General features: G+C 37.1%; 1 protein-coding gene across 8 annotated transcripts in view; it reads right to left on the bottom strand.

Moving 5' to 3' along the window:
- Positions 1-16,068, bottom strand: part of APBA1 (amyloid beta precursor protein binding family A member 1) — an 86,390-nt gene that overhangs the window by 57,034 nt on the left and 13,288 nt on the right. For 2 of the 8 annotated variants that reach the window (XM_023944852.2, XM_086868449.1), the window contains exon 1: positions 2,849-2,894. The exons of the other annotated variants lie outside the window; for them this stretch is intronic. The gene's annotated coding sequence lies outside the window, so the exon portion shown is untranslated. Of the gene's footprint in view, positions 1-2,848; positions 2,895-16,068 lie in introns of those variants that run through there. 8 annotated transcript variants of the gene reach the window in all.

The following is a 16,068-nucleotide window of genomic DNA, read 5'->3' as shown; positions in this document are numbered from 1 at the left end:
ATATAGCAGTTGATATTATAATATTAATCCTTATATATTATTAATTTTATTTAATATAAATTTATATAGTTTAAAAATATAATCATATAACACTTACTACTTTTTACTGATTGGATTTTTTAAAAATAAATTGTATTACTGAGAATACCTGGCTACATCACTGATAATATTACAGATATTATTTCTGTCCCAAGATGATACATGGATAAAACTAACAACTTAGTCTGACATTAATGTACTGACTACTGAGTTTCTTGACATCATCTGGAGCTAGGCAGGGAATTCCATGTAAATCTAAAATCCTGACTTGAGTTCTGCTTTTCTTGTCAGGAATATTACACTATAAAAAATGCTAAGCTGATGTCCATATCTGATGAATTCAACAATTTCTCAGTTAACCTAAATAACATATTATATCTGACTTCACTTGTAAAAATTTTTTTTTTTACAAACTTTTTTACAGTTTGAAAAGGCCAACTAGTTTAAGAATTATTTTCATGTAAGTTGTTAAGTTATACTTGGAGTGTCTTTTCATTAACAGGATAAAGAATCACTGGTGCATCTTGCAAATCATTGATATATTCATGCAACTGGAGCAAACTAACAATTTCCTTGACTAAAACTCACAGATTTTTTCTTATTCCAATATGTGGTATCTAGTGCATTGAGTTTAAGTCAGTATACTAAATTTTCAGAAATAATACCCAGTTTGCAATGAGAAATCAGCTTCCTTTTCAAATCTATTCCTTAACAGTTCAATGATTCTGCATTTCTTTAAATAACAAGACAGAATTATTTTGTGACTATGCATTAATTCAGAAAAAGGAAAATCAAACAACAAAACAAACCAACTAAAGCACTTCATAAAAGGTTCAGTTGGTAAAAAATAGTTTCTAGTACACCTCAGAGTAGCATGTCAATAACTCTTGCTCCAAATAGACTGACAGATCCAGGTGTAGGATTCTGTCTGCAGATGTATCATATTAGGAATGTGGCTCAATGCTCTGCAATCCAAGCAGATGGACAAAAAAAACCCCAAAAATCACAGCAACCACCCAATTAGATCGACATCTGTAAAAACCTTTTGGCTCTATACTTGCATGCTGGTGATTTGCAGATTTCACAGAAACAAGCTTTTCTTGCTTATTAAAAAATTTATAAGGCATCTGTACAGTAAGAGAACCAAGAGTTTCAGCTCTACATCTTTCACTGGGATACCACATAATTTCCTAGCAAATTGAACAGAAAGACTTCAGTAAGAAATGGATGATATGTAAAGAAAATTTTAAGAAGTGAATGTAGAGTACACCATCTTACAATAACTTAGGCCCTAAGATGAAAGTGTGAAAGCCCGCATTGAAAGTGTGAAAAACAGGGCACCCTGCTGATCTGGCACATGCTCCAGCACAGACGGTACAAACTCCATCATGAAAAATTTGATCTAGGTAGAAATCTAAAACAGAAAATTTCTGTGCAGTGATTGAAAAATGTAAACTAAACCCAAGCACTCTAAGATACTAATAATGCATGAATTTTGGACTGCCAAGCCACCCACACTGAGCAATCCTGTTGATAGCACTGCATAAGGTTTATCTTGACCACAGAACAAAAATAAATTATGAAATCTGAGTATGGATGTAGCAAAACTGAGACCAATGACAAAAATACAATTATGAGGGGTTTTTTTTCTTCTGAAAAAAACCTGGGGGCTGTTTTCTTCTGAAAAGTTTTGGCAGAGACAGGGACATACAAGGTGAATGAAAGGCTCAGACCAAACCGAGAAAAAAAAAAGACTAATGTAGCAAATCAAGAATAAAATACCAAATCAAAGCAAGAAAAAGGAAGGTGGGTCTTCCACGTGTAAGTGTGTGGCTGCATCTAGATGGTAGTCATGCAGACATGTGGATTCAAGTCCACAGGGAGGATGGAAGAAACCCCTTTGGATTACATGCTGAACTCTTAATCAGGCTTTTGTTCTTAACATCATGTGTTCCAATTTTCTGGGTTTTGGGGATGGTAGGACGACGGTAACTGTGGAGGCAGGAAATAGATTTACACCTCAGTACCTAAGAAACGAATTTGGTAGTAATCACATATGTGATTCCTCAGAATCTGCACTCTCTATCATTATGGAATTGTAAACATGTATACTTGATTGCTTAGATTATAGATTATTTTGCATAGACTGTTTTGCTGCTCTATCTGTTTACTCTTTAAATGTTCATTAATAAATAAATATCTTAATAGCTTGCACCACCTAAGTCTGAAGTCTCCATTCTAAAGACAGGAGTATCAAATCTTGGCAGCAACAGAAAACTACTCACACAGAATTTTTTTCTGATGTTCTACCACTACGTATGAGTGAGGCTGTATGATAAAATCTGAGGGTCATAAAGCAGCAGCAGCCTTACCTTCCTCAGACTGCCCAATCCAGCAGGATCTATTTTCTTCAGTGCAGCATTAAACCAAACAAACCTAATAAGCAAGCAGTGCACTGCTCTCCCACCAAGATAAATCAAATTCAGGTTGACTGCTATTACTATGTATTAAAAATTCATTAAGTAAAAAACATAATGACAAGTAGGCATCAATGTAAGAATCCATATTTCTCCATTAAGATTAACAAATAGGTAGCTGCAATGCTTTTGCAATTTCTGTTATAGTTTGTGCCGCTGCTTCAAGTTTGTAGAGTTTTGATTGTTTTCATAATGAGGCAGAAAGAGATGATTCAAGAACATAGACAGCAGTCAGAAATTCTTGATTTCTATCTAATTGTTTCCTTCCTGACAGTGGGCAAGTCACAGAAAAATCTCTACTCTAGTGCAAATAGCATGACTCAAAAACTTACCAGGCTATTAGACTGAAGAGAATATTAATCAGTGCTTATTTATAGGAAATTCTGAAAATGAAAAGGACAATTTGAATCAGCAAAGAATTCTAAAACAACACAGGACTTGCAACATGAATACAGTGGGACGAAGAGACAATTTTTTTGAAATACAGTTTCTCTAAGCATAAGGAACAGTTACTTTCCATTTTCTTCATCTATTTTATTTCTGTAGCAGGGAAAAAAAACCCCAAACTTAAAACAAGGTCAGTCTTCTTAAAACACTGAGTTTATAAATACAGAAACCATGTCATCCTGAAACAAACCTCCTGAAGATAATTAGCTGGGAGAATTTATAAGAAATGTGTACTTAGTACATAAATGCACACAACAACAGTAATTAAATGAAACACGTCTCGAGCACATTAATTATATGTGATATGAATTTTTCATTTCAAGTTAAATCAGGCATACTGCAGCAGACTGAGATTTAATTATATATAAATACAGATTATATATATAACTATAAAATGTATTATCAAATTCCCCCCACACCCTAAGGGATATGCAGAAGCTAGGAATAGAATTAATTTATTGTCTTTAAATCAAACTAGGTAGCACTTGAAATAAGGTATAAGATGTCACAAATGGAAGGAGTGAGTTGAGTTAGTCTTTGTGATGCAAGATCATAATGTCCTCCAAGTATTAATCAGCTGGTGGCCAAGATAAACAGTGCACTTCTATGTTTGAAATTGATGCTGTATTTTTCAGCATAAGTACAGAAATTTTCAGTTTGCACATTTAGGACTACTTGGGCAGTTCGATTTGCTGCAGTCTTGCTGAAGCAAATGAGCATCAGTAAGAGGTCACATTCCTTGTAAAAATTTCTACATATTATAGGAAGCATATAGAATAGCAGAGATCAATCCAGCAGTTTCACAGTATAGCTATTCTGCAGTACTCACTGCGGGGCCGATCCAGATTCTTTTGAGAAGAATCACAGACCAAAACACAGACTGATACCTTTAATCCATGTGTTCTGCTTATCTTGGAACTACTTAGCAAGGAAAACTGTCAGGGGCTTCAACAGCAACTCCAGGAGTAGCCACAGGCTTTCTCATCTGCTATAAAATATATAATATACCAGTTCTTTTTCCTTAAAAAAAAAAAAGCTCAAAAAATTCACTTGAAAGTGCCAAATCCTTCTTCTGTTAGAATTCAAAACTGGCATTTTATTAAATCCATTCAACTCAGCAGAGTGGGATACCAATAGGAAAGGCTGAAAAACTTCCAAACCTAACTTTTGTATTAACAATGCCATCTTGCAACTTGTTAAAAAAAGACTACACAGTTTTTGAGATATAGGATCAAAATAAACCCTACCTTGTCACGGTCACTGGCCTCAAAATAATGGCTAAATTCAACTTCGTTGAATTTTATCAGGGATTACAATTACCTGCTCTAAGTAACTTATTTTCTTCTTACATAGACGGTTAGAGTCTTATTCCTGGAGAGTTTGCTCCTGGAAAAAAGGATCAGATCTTTCCCTCCAAACATTAATCACAGAAATCAGTCCCAGCTTTTCAACTAGCCATGTAATCCCAAGGATTTACATCAATCCCCTTTGGTGGAACTGTAACAGGCAGCATACCAGGTGGCTTCCTGAAATACAGACTGCTATTTCATAAGGCAAACTTGTGTACTGTCCCCAAAAATGGCACATGGTCCAAGGTACAAACAACAGGCTGTCATGCACACATCTGCTTTCTCAGTAGACAGCGCCAAATCTGCATGCACATGCAGCAATGAAATGCAGCTTACATTTTAACTATTAAGGTTCAAAAAGCTGCTGCCACACTGGCAGGTAGCATAACCACAGTGTACAGACAACCATACTGTATGGGAAAGTCCATTCGTTTCACATTTCTCAAATGAAGCTGAGTGACAAAATAACCTCGATCTACAAACTCCCCAGCGACATCAGACATGCAAGTAAACCCTGTAGCCCCTGCTACAAACAAGCAAATCTCCACATATATACGGATGGATGTGTTCCTGTAGTCCTTCCTTTGATCCAAGAGTCCAACAAGCTGTGAACCTTACAGCGTACGGCATCTATCTCTACACAAGGAAAATAAAACCACACTAGCAAAAATGAGTTGGGGTTTTTCAGCTAATTTTAAGTACACTTTCACAACACACTTTTCAGTGTCCTGGAGACATAAGGTGGAGACTCAAAAGGTACTTTAATACCTGAGGTTTAGTCTCCAAGACTTTCAGTGTGAAGCAGCTTTAACTCAACACTGTGAAAAATGCTGGGAAAGTTCCTTGTTTTCTCCTCCTTGGCTCTCACATAAGAAATACACTGAGGACTATTTTTCTGAATGCAATGTCTTACCACTCTGTTCTGTATTTTATGCACAAATTCAGCATTGAACACAAAACCCCAAAGGATCAAAATTAAAATTTCAGCTAAAGGTTACTAGGCAAGAGAAGCATAGAAATTGCAAAAGAATTAATAAAAGCCTATAAAGACCCATAAGGGCAGATCATGGTAAAGATATAACTCCAAGGAATAAAAAAACCTACCTGCACAGATTTCATTGTTTTGGCTTGTTGTCTGCATATTTTAAAACACCTCTAATGCCCTCTAGACTAGTGCATCATGGAATTTACTGCTTAAGAACTAGGCATCAGTTTTAAATGCTGTAAACACATCTTCATGGACAAGGACAGAGAATACACTCTACTACATGTTAGTCAAGGGGAAATAGCTATATATATTCAGCACTGAAGGCTGTGTCAGTCTGTGTAACCCAAGTCTTGAACAAGAATAATGCCTGATTGCTTATTTTTAGCACTCATTTTCTTTGTGCTATTTAACATGTTATTGTTTTGCTATTTTGTACTCTAAAAGAAACTTCATTCCAGTTTGAAGCCTTTCATAAATTTAATTATACTGTTCCCTCTGAAAACCCTACAAACATTATACCACACCAGGCAGCCAGCTGTGCCAAGGTACAATCTGGATGGAAATTCAACAAACAGAAATGCTGAGACAGACTGATTACATTAGCCATTCGTTTACACTGAGACCCCATGTAATACTACAGAGAGGCATAGTGTAAGAATCAGAGCAGAATGGATTTGTGTATTATATTAGTATCCAACATGTTGCAGTTCACTGTCCCTGCAAAAGCAATTTCCATTTCTGCTCTCTCAGGCCCAGCATGCTATTTGTGACATGAATCAAATTATATTGCTATTCTCAATTACTTAGATATAGGACAGTATTTTGCACTAAACCAACCCCCTTCAAATTTCTTCACTTCCTCTGGGAATTATGTTGGACATTATCCCTAATGTAGAACGCCTCAGTAAGCAGAAAGAGAGAGCAGAGATCATTTTAGAGACAAACACTCAGGAAAACTGAGCAACAGCAACATCAGCCTGCAGAACTCATTACTGTAGGCTTGAGTTGTGGCTTTGACTTTATTAATTTGAAAATATCCACTTTCCTTTTAAATTGCATCACAGAACTTGCATTCAAAGGAAAAAAAAAGGAAAGTTGCAGGAAAGAATCCATAATCAGAACCCACAGTGTATATTTGTTCTAATTCAATTCATGCTCCATCCTAAGTCAAAGCTTCTCAGACTATCAACCACACAGGAGGCATGTTAGTGGAAATATTTAACATATATAGTCAAGTGCAGAGACTTCAGATTCTGACAGAAAGGATCAGTCAACCTGAGCTTTCTGGGACTTCACATCTACTTGAAAAGCAAGAAGGCCATATTCCTTCGACTTCCCCTACATTATCTCTGTAGAGTGCGCTCGGACGTGTTACAATTATTAACTAATGTGGGAGACAGGTGGTATTCAATAGAGAATTAATACAAATTAACATGTTTAAACCACCAGTTAACAAACAGCCATTACATTGTGTTCACAGCTCTCTCTTAAAACCAGACTCTCTTTACATACCTGATGTGTATGTCATAACGTTTCATCTCAATGTCTAAATTACATACTGGAAGTCACTGGTTACAATTTTGACTAAGCCATTGGTATTTTCTCAAATATTAGTATATGACAAAGCCGCTGGTGTTTTCCACATGATTCTTATTTTATCTCCTACAGATTACACATGAAATCTAATCAGTAAAAATGGAAAAATAATGGATGGAGTAAAAAAACTATAAAGCTGGTCATAAAACTGTATGAGTATTATGAAGGAGGCACTTTTTCTGTGAACACTTGGGAGTACCACTTCATGTATAAAAACAATTCTATTGCTCGGAAGTTTCAAAAGAATCTCAAATCCCTATGTCTGGCTATTCTTTGTCTACTAAACCATCTTCTATTACTATTAAACCAAAATTAATTCTAACACCTGAAGAAATCCTGATCAGGCAAGAAATAAAACCATATAATCACAGAATATGCTGAATTAGAATGGACCCTTCAGAATCATAGGGTCCAACTCCTGGACCCACACAGGACATCCCAAGAGTCACACCATGTGCCTGAGACCATTATCCAAATGCTTCTGGAACTCTGTCAGGCTTGGTGATATGTCCACTCCCCTAGGGAGCCTGTTCCACTGGGGCAGAGCAGAGCAGGACAATCCCCTCCATTGCCTTCTTGGCTGGTGATCCCCAGGGCCTAGGTGGCCCTCAAAATCTACAATGAGTCCAGAGCTACATGAGCAATGTCAGCCCAACACATAAAACTGCCTGGTCAACTTGGCAACTGCCAAATTCAGTTTGTGCTCTTTTCAGAAGAAAAAGTCAATGTATTTTCCCATTATCTCATCAGCAGTTTCATTAAAAATTAATGCTTTATTTATTTTTGAGGTCTCTTCTTCCAAACTGGTCTGGTAAGAATACTGCTTGTAGAACAAAATAGAAAAGTAGACAATACCAAGTCTGGGATGGGGGAAAAAAAAAAAGAAAAAAAAAAATAGGAGGTGTTTCCAAATGGATTGATTTTACCCTCCTGCCTACAAAACCAATCAAGCTGCAGTTCTGCAACAGCATACCAAAAACTAAGCAATCACTGAGCCGTATCTTGGGATGTCATCTGACAGAACCATATCAGTGTGCTTGTCCCTGAAGTCAACATCAGTGATAATGATATTTGTGATAGGTTTATTTACCCATGGCTACTTAGTCAGATTTGAGTGTTTTGATATTCTTACTGCTGGCAGTTTTCCCAGGCTCCCATCTGACTCTTCACCATCTCAGTTCAAGCTAGTTAGCTATATCCAGTCCTGCAAAACCAAGAACACATTGCCTGCTGCCTCTTTCTTCCCTGCAGATATTTTCAGTGTTTCGTATACATCATCCCTTCTTTGGCCTAAACAATCCCGACTTAATAGTGGGAATTCCTTCTGCACTCAGTCTGCCCTCTAGAGACTTTCACCAGCTCTCTCCAGCACAGCACGTCAAACAGGATACACCACCTGAGCCCATACTGAGCATCCTTTGCACCTGTCCTAAGGTTACATTCCTCTTCTCAACACAGCACCTCCCTTCAGTAACAATACCTCATAGCCAGTCCATTTTGCATTAGCTGCAACCCCCACAGAGGTTCTGGCAGTCCTGCTACTTAGCCAGCTGCTCCCTCCCTACAATTCCATGCACCGTGCTTTGGCATCTCCTGAAGGGCATCTCCCATCCTCTCTGAACACTCACTGTAGTTGTTTTCTTGTCCTCCTACACCCTGGTGGATCCCCTTCAAGACTACTGCCTCTCCACTCTAGTTTTCAAATCTCTGATGAAAATGTTAAGTACTACTGTCAAACTCCTGAAAATTCCACCTTGATGCAGGTTTCCGCCTCAATAACAAGATTCCTCTCTGTGGCTTGTACACTAAATCTTACAGCTGAGATTACAATGAATCTCAAAGGAATTGCAACATGGAATCCACCCAGACCGCTGCCACTCAAACTAATAAATAAATTTAGACCAGGGGCGTACCATGAAGCAAAATATTAACCGTAATTATCACCAAAACGAAAATTTACTCAACTCATAGTAAGAAGATACCTTTGTAGCTCACCTTTGCCAGAGGAAAAAATACCTGAAAATATGTAAAAAAAATAAAATAAAAATCAATCATCAAAATCAATCACAATCTTTAAATAATTCTCCCTCTGGAAGTAAAATTAAAAAAGTAGATGTCAACAGAATAATAAAATCATATATTGATAAAATAAAACCCTATCTTTAAAATTCTTTAGAAGGGGAAGATAAACAACTCACTACAATTAGATTCATTCTAACATCTTTAACCAACTTTTAACAGAAATCTCTTGATTCAGTCATGACAAGGAATACTTTGTCTGTCAATCATCTGTCAATTCAGAGAGTAATATCCAGGACAGAAAACAAAATACAAAACAGAAATGAAAAGCCAACCCTTTCCATTAAGACATGCTAATATATCAATTTTGATGGCCTAAATTCTACTTTCTCACAGTGAAAAGGTTATACAGTAAATCAGCCTACTCTCTTGAAAATTTATTTCTACCTGATGAGTTTTCCTTTCTATAGTGCATTATTTTCCATTATTTGCCACTACAGCAGTAGTCCACAATAATGATAATGATAGCAAGGATTCAAAATTATTTCAAATATTTATTAAAAAAGTCAAGAAAACAATTGAAAAAAGAAGAGGTCTGGTTATCAAAAAGTTCTTCTTTCTTCTAAAGTAACTGAAACTATTCTCTTGAGGAGCTCATTCACTTTTAAAAACATTGTTCATGCAAATAAAAATAATACTACTAGCTGCATGACCTTTCTAAGAAAGATGACTGCAACTGCAAAATGACAAGTGCTGAAACTAAAAACAGTCCTCTAAGAATTTTAATAATCCCCTTCAGTTATATTTTATTCAATTAATCACAACTTAAATCTCAGGCAGAAAGAAAAAAGTAAAAAAAGCAAAATGAAGTAATCATGGTCTGACATTTAGCTTTTGGAGAACTATAAAAATATATACTTTTTAACATCAAAACATTTAAATTCCATTTTTAGAAACGTAATTGAAATTCTGTACTTCGTAGAGCATCAACTCTTTAAAGATTTATGGAGAATGCAAATACCAAATCACCAAAACCATAAGCAAGAATGTACTTATAAAGCATAAACAATAAAACAATTATCTGTTCATAAGCAGCTTTATGGAGAGCCAATTATATATGTGAAGTATGCATAATGTTTTAATTCAAGTTGATATCACTCAAACAAAGATGCAGGCATAATAAAGTCTTCATTAAAGATTTAAGATATTTTGTCCCTGATTTTCTCTCACTGTTTACCAAAAAGAAAACAAAGAGCCACTCAAGCTCGTAAGATTACAACCTACAAATAATATTACAGTGGAAAAAAACACCCTGTGATTAAAGAGGCTGGAAGGTATGCTCTTTTGCTAATCCACAAACAGTAGTTTTAAGTGATTAAACATTAGTTTACCTCTCATACTTAACTTTTCTAGCCACTGGCCAATTTTTAATTTATTTTATAAATAAATAATACAAGAATCTCAAATATAATGGACTTTCTTAAGGCTTCAGAAGCAATCCCAGACCCTTGTCCCAGCAGGTAAAGAGTGAGCTCCAGCAGCAGCTGGCAGGCCGATCCACATGTAGCATGACCAGGCCCACAGCTCAGCAGGTCTTTGGCGTCACCCCACCCACACCCTCTTCTCCTTCATGACCAACTTCCTGGCTTTCTAAGGAGAGGTCTAGTAAGGATATGGGAAATGGACAAGAAAGCAACAGACCAGTATAGGAACAGTAGACATAATAAATCCTTATGAATCTTACAAAAATCAGGCTCCTTGTTTCTTTCTATAATTTTATTATGAGTGTTCTCCTCCAAAGCATGGGAGGAATCACAGTCCCATGGCCGTATTTAGTGCATCACAGTGATCCCTAGTGCAAGCCTTCCTTCATTTCACCAGTCCTGGCTTTGGACCAGACAAACTCACAGATCCTCTCATGGAAGTTCTGCCCCATAGCAGCACTTTCCTGTCTATACTGTGCTAGTCACTCTTGTGTCAGGTTTCATAACTTCACTTTCGCTCATCTCCAAACACAAACTAACTGTATTGTGAAAGTGAGAAGTCCAGACAGACAGCCTGCTGCTTTGAATTATTTAAGATACTGAAAAAGCTTTAGATTTTGAAGCACCTGGGCTGACACAGTTCTACACCAGTGTGTCAGGGATCCCACCTTCTCTTGCCAGGTGCTGATGCCAGAGTAAAGGAGGAGGCAGGCAATGTGGTCTTCATACATAGTAAGACTTTGGTTTGCCTGTTGAAACATTTTCAACTGCAGGTCCCTTTTATGACATTCTATGTTCCAAACATCATACTACCCAAAAGTTCACCTTCCCTGTGTACAGAATCCATCTACTTAGTAATCACTTCTTTAATAAATTATGTTCCTGTTTGGCTTTACTCCAGGGGTGATTTCTTCTAAATTTTGCAACCTGCCTATTGAAATTTTCTGAGTTCTGAAAAGGCCATAAATTAGGGGCAAGCTATGACAGAAAGAAAAAGACAAAGCATAAGAGGAACTGTACAAGAGCACAACTCGAGTACAGAAATGCAGCAGTGTCACTTCACTGAAAGATCATTTTCCCATACACCTATTACCTCCCAGGAGAAGTTAAAAAGATAGCCAGAAAATAAGGCTGAATGAAAGTGCCTCTTTAATCCCAAAAGCACACGCAGGATTTCATTGCTGGCTTTTGTACTACCCTATGCATTCTGTCCCAGTGGACAAACACCTGATGAATTCTGCACAAGGTAGTGTAGTGTCATGATTCTTATTAATGCCCCAAACACTGACTAAATTGTGTTGAAACTTAAAAGTAAACAGTAAAAATGTAATTAAAAGCTTTTGAAAGTTTCTGCATCATCTAAAAATACATCCATAGTGTTAAAGACATACAATTTTAAACACCTCAGACTTTTACATGGAAACTATTATAGGGCTTTTGTTTTAGGAATTTTTTTCAATCTACCTACATTCCCACAAATACAATTTGGATAAGAAAGAACTTTTTTTAAAATTCCCTCAAGCTTCTTAAGCCTGAGGGAAGCCTAATGTCTTCCACATTAGAGGAGAACAACTTTTAACTGCTCACAGTAAAAAATTACCTTATTAACAGGAAAATTGCCTTGAAACAGCTGTTCAGAGTCCAAATTTACTAGCTTCTGCAGTTTTGGGGGGGTTTTGTTTGTGGTGGGTTTTATCTGGTTGGTTGGTTTTAATATACTGCTCTAATTTTTTTAATTAAAAAGATAAATGTAAAGAAACTAACTAAGTAAATTCCTACAACAAGAATAGAATCAAAATTACCAACAAGAAGAGAAGAGATAGAAGAGTAGTAGTGTCATTTTGCCATTTTGCCTAGAAAAAAAATTCGTTAAGAGCACTATTTAGGAAACAGTCTACATATTCACCATGTCTGTTCTCTCACAGATTTCTTTGGGTGTATTTTTTCCCTACCTACAAACAAGTGTACAAAATTTTTCAATGTTTCTTCATTTTTGAGCTCAACAAACATTTGGAAAAATCATAAATCAACCAAGTCATTCTGATGTTAGGACAGTGCAAGCATAAGAAGAGTCTGGTCTATGTGCAGCTCACGTAGGAGAAGAGGGGGAGAAAACAGTTATTTACACAGATTTCTTTCTTGAGAGAAATATAAAAAACAACAGCAACGAAACAAGCAGAAAAAAACCCCCAAAGAATAAACCCACAAAACAAAAAACCCCACCAACCCAAAGAGCAGAATTGTGGAACTTGTATGGCAAAATTGCTTTCAAACAGAATAAGGGCATATTCTCCCAAGGTGTCCGTAACACCTCTGTGCCATCTCAGCTCAGTTTCCAAGTAAGCCTTTGACAGTGTAAGTAGCAAACACATGGATTACACAGTAAGGAGGGAGGGACCTCCAGTTTATTCTAAATAAAAGTAAATTCACAAAACTGAATACAGTTTTGTGCTAATGGAAGGATTAGAGCAAAGCTACAGAGATTTAAATCAGATGCCTCTGAACTGTTTTCTCCTCATTAAAAATGTTGCTGCTTCTAGATTCCTGAAGCAGGGAAAAATCACTACTTGGGACTTGGCTTGTTTCGGTAGAAATCATGCCTTGAGAAGGCCGACTTTGAACAGATGCTAGAATAAAATAGGTATTTATTCAAAGGCCTTAAAGGCCATGGGCAGCACAAGAGCCTGGCCAGGGCTACACCCAAGACAGACCCAAAATGGTCACAAAGCGGATGACTGGTCACAAGGTCGCACATTTTTAGAAGTTTTGGTCTAAAACCCGCATATCAGGGTTAATTGTCTAACCACAGCTTCAGGTTATGAAGTCCCATCCTTCTTGTTTTCTCTCTTCAGTCCACTGTTATTTATGCTTTTGGGCCTGTAACAATTGTCCACGGTATCATGCTAGGAAAGGAATTGTTTTGTCTACCTACACTGTGAAGAGAGTTCACTAACATTTATTATGAAGCTCAGAACTACACACCTAGGCAGTGCAAAACCTGAAAAACATGAAGGCTAAAACAGCATCAGAAGCAGATCAGTGAGACCTGCTAAGCCAAAAAATCTTTAAGACTCAGACATTTCTATTGCCTACTTTTTCAAATACCTAAGGATTTGCAATCCTGAGATCCCCAGGAAAAGAAAAATCTTATTTAGTTAAGATATAGCTAAGCTCTGAAAATATGCTGTTGATAATACCTTTCACTCTCACTAATTTCCACCTCAGAGATTTTGTATGTTGAGGCTCAAAAGCATAGCCTCAGCTGTTATCCAGGGCTTCCACAATGCCATGCTCAGCTAGCCTATTCATTGTTCAGAGAAAGGCTTTACAGAGCTTTACTAGCAGCTATTCAAGAGCAAGCAGTTAGTGAAAATGTAAAACAGAAGCATGCAATGTTTTAACTACTATCAAAATAAACTGAGTGCTACTTTAAATTAAAAAGGTCATCTCCCACACAGAAAGGATTATCACTTCATTACTTCTATCCTTACTCCCTCAACACTGAAGCAGCAATGTCACCTCCATTGCTTTTTATTGTTGCTTTACACAGAAAGGAAACAAAAAGGTAATTTTCAGGTCAAATAATACACATTCAAGCTAAACCTCTGCACAAGCTTTACTGAATCCAGAAGTCATGGACGACTGGAAAATCCCTTAATAACAAGCTCCAGGCATCAGGCAGAAGTTGTTTAATTTCATGTTCTGTATTTACTGAAAAATAAAGCTAACGTTATTGGTATGCTGGTTGAAGTCACAAACTCTGCACTTGAGCTGCCCAACCATTTCACCACTCTCTCAATGACTTCTGATCTGGGTTACATATGCAGCAAGGACATCAGCACCTTACTGTCAAACTTAGAACCAAACCCAGAAGTTGACAGCTCCTGGCAGATTTTCTGGTGTGCCTTCAAATGCCTCACACATTAGGGCAGAAGTAGAGCAGCCATAAACCACAGCTGGCAGGCAGGTCACCAGGACAGCAGGTAACTTCTCTTTTTCACTGACCAGGCTTCCCATCAGAAATCAGGGCTGCAGCAGGTCTCTTGGGGCATCCCACCAGAGTCAGAAACGCACATAGGCACACAGCTATGGGGACCACACAACTTTCTGCACACTACTTCACCATTGTTTCAATTTTCAAGACTTAGACAGGTCTGTCAAATAAATGGATTTCATACAGATTTCAAAAGCAGGGAAAAGATCTTAAAAATATAAAATTATTCAGTAACTGCTGCATACATGTTATAAAAGGTGCTTTATTGAAAACTGTAGTTTTTCAACTCTGACTCAAAACCCTCTTTGTTGGAAAAGCTGAGGGATAAGGGAAGAAGAAACAAAATGTTCGACCTCTTAGACTACACAATACTTGCAAGCAAAATACTTCCAAGGAATCGGCTAATTCACTGACATGCCATACAGTGATTTCCTCAATTCTGAGTCACACTGAACCCACAACACTAGTTTCAAACAAGTGCAGTCACACCATGTGCAATCAAAACTTCGGCACACACTTGGTGGAGACAGCCTTGATGCCCAATTGTTGCCTTTTGGATTGTTGCAAGTTGTGGTTGCGCAACAGGCAGCACTGCCTGCTTTGAATGCTGAAGGTATTACAATGATGGGTAATGTGTAAAATTGAAGTCAGAATGATTGCAGAAACAGCATGAGTCTACAGAAATAATGTTAGTAATTCTTCCACTACTAATAAACATTTCCTACAATGTCAGATTTTAAGAGCATGGGAAATAAGATTTGTAGGGAAGCAACAATAAGAATCCTCAGGGCTACAGTGGCACTGTTTGAACCTCCAATGGGGAAGCACGAGGAATGATCTGAAACAGTTCAAAGCATCTAGCAAGCAAAATATCTACTTCGCCTTTTCTAACCTTTCACCTTCACCTTTCACCTTCACCAACACACAGCACCTTCTTTCAATAGGCAGCTGTGGCAAAGATACTTCAGCTAGAAATGACATTCTTTCTGAAAAGAAAATCTAATAATTGGGAGCTAAAAGAGTTTTTGTTCAACTATATTAACTCCCAAATCCCATGAAGAATTTTCCAAACCTATTCTCTAGCAGTGCTTCTGCTAATTCACCACTACTATTACAGTTACTCACAACATTCACAATTATTTTTTCCAACACATTTAACTCTGAAACCATCTCTGTTTTACCACTTTAAAAAAAAAAATAACTAAACATCTTCCCATTTTGGCCATTATTTCATTGAGGGTGTTTGCCCTATTTTTACTATTTTTCTCTAATCTCTTTTTACCCAGCACTTGATTGCACTCCCTCTGCCACTCACTGTGAAGCTATCTGGTCCTTACATATGAAAACTGATTTTTATACAGGTTTTATTTCCCCTGTGTTTTTGAAGGAGGAAAGGCAAGTGGCAAAAATGGTGGTAGTAATGTTTGAAATTGCATCAAAGATAGACACACTGGTACAGGAGGTCCTTCCTAAAAACATTCCAATCAGCTGCAGAGGAATATAAAAAATTGCTACAAAGCATAACCATATACAATTACACCACAATCACTTGATCTTCCTTTGCAAGACCAAACAGATAAGGTACACTCCCAAAATTTACTGTGTATTACTTAGACTTTAAATATTTCCCTAAAGAAGTTGACAAGTGAAAGAGTCATGGAATGTTGCTTCAAGG

Source organism: Cyanistes caeruleus, chromosome Z (genome assembly GCF_971803275.1).
Source record: "Cyanistes caeruleus chromosome Z, bCyaCae1.hap1.1, whole genome shotgun sequence".
NCBI lineage: Eukaryota > Metazoa > Chordata > Aves > Passeriformes > Paridae > Cyanistes > Cyanistes caeruleus.
This window is presented reverse-complemented; position numbering and strand designations above follow the sequence as displayed.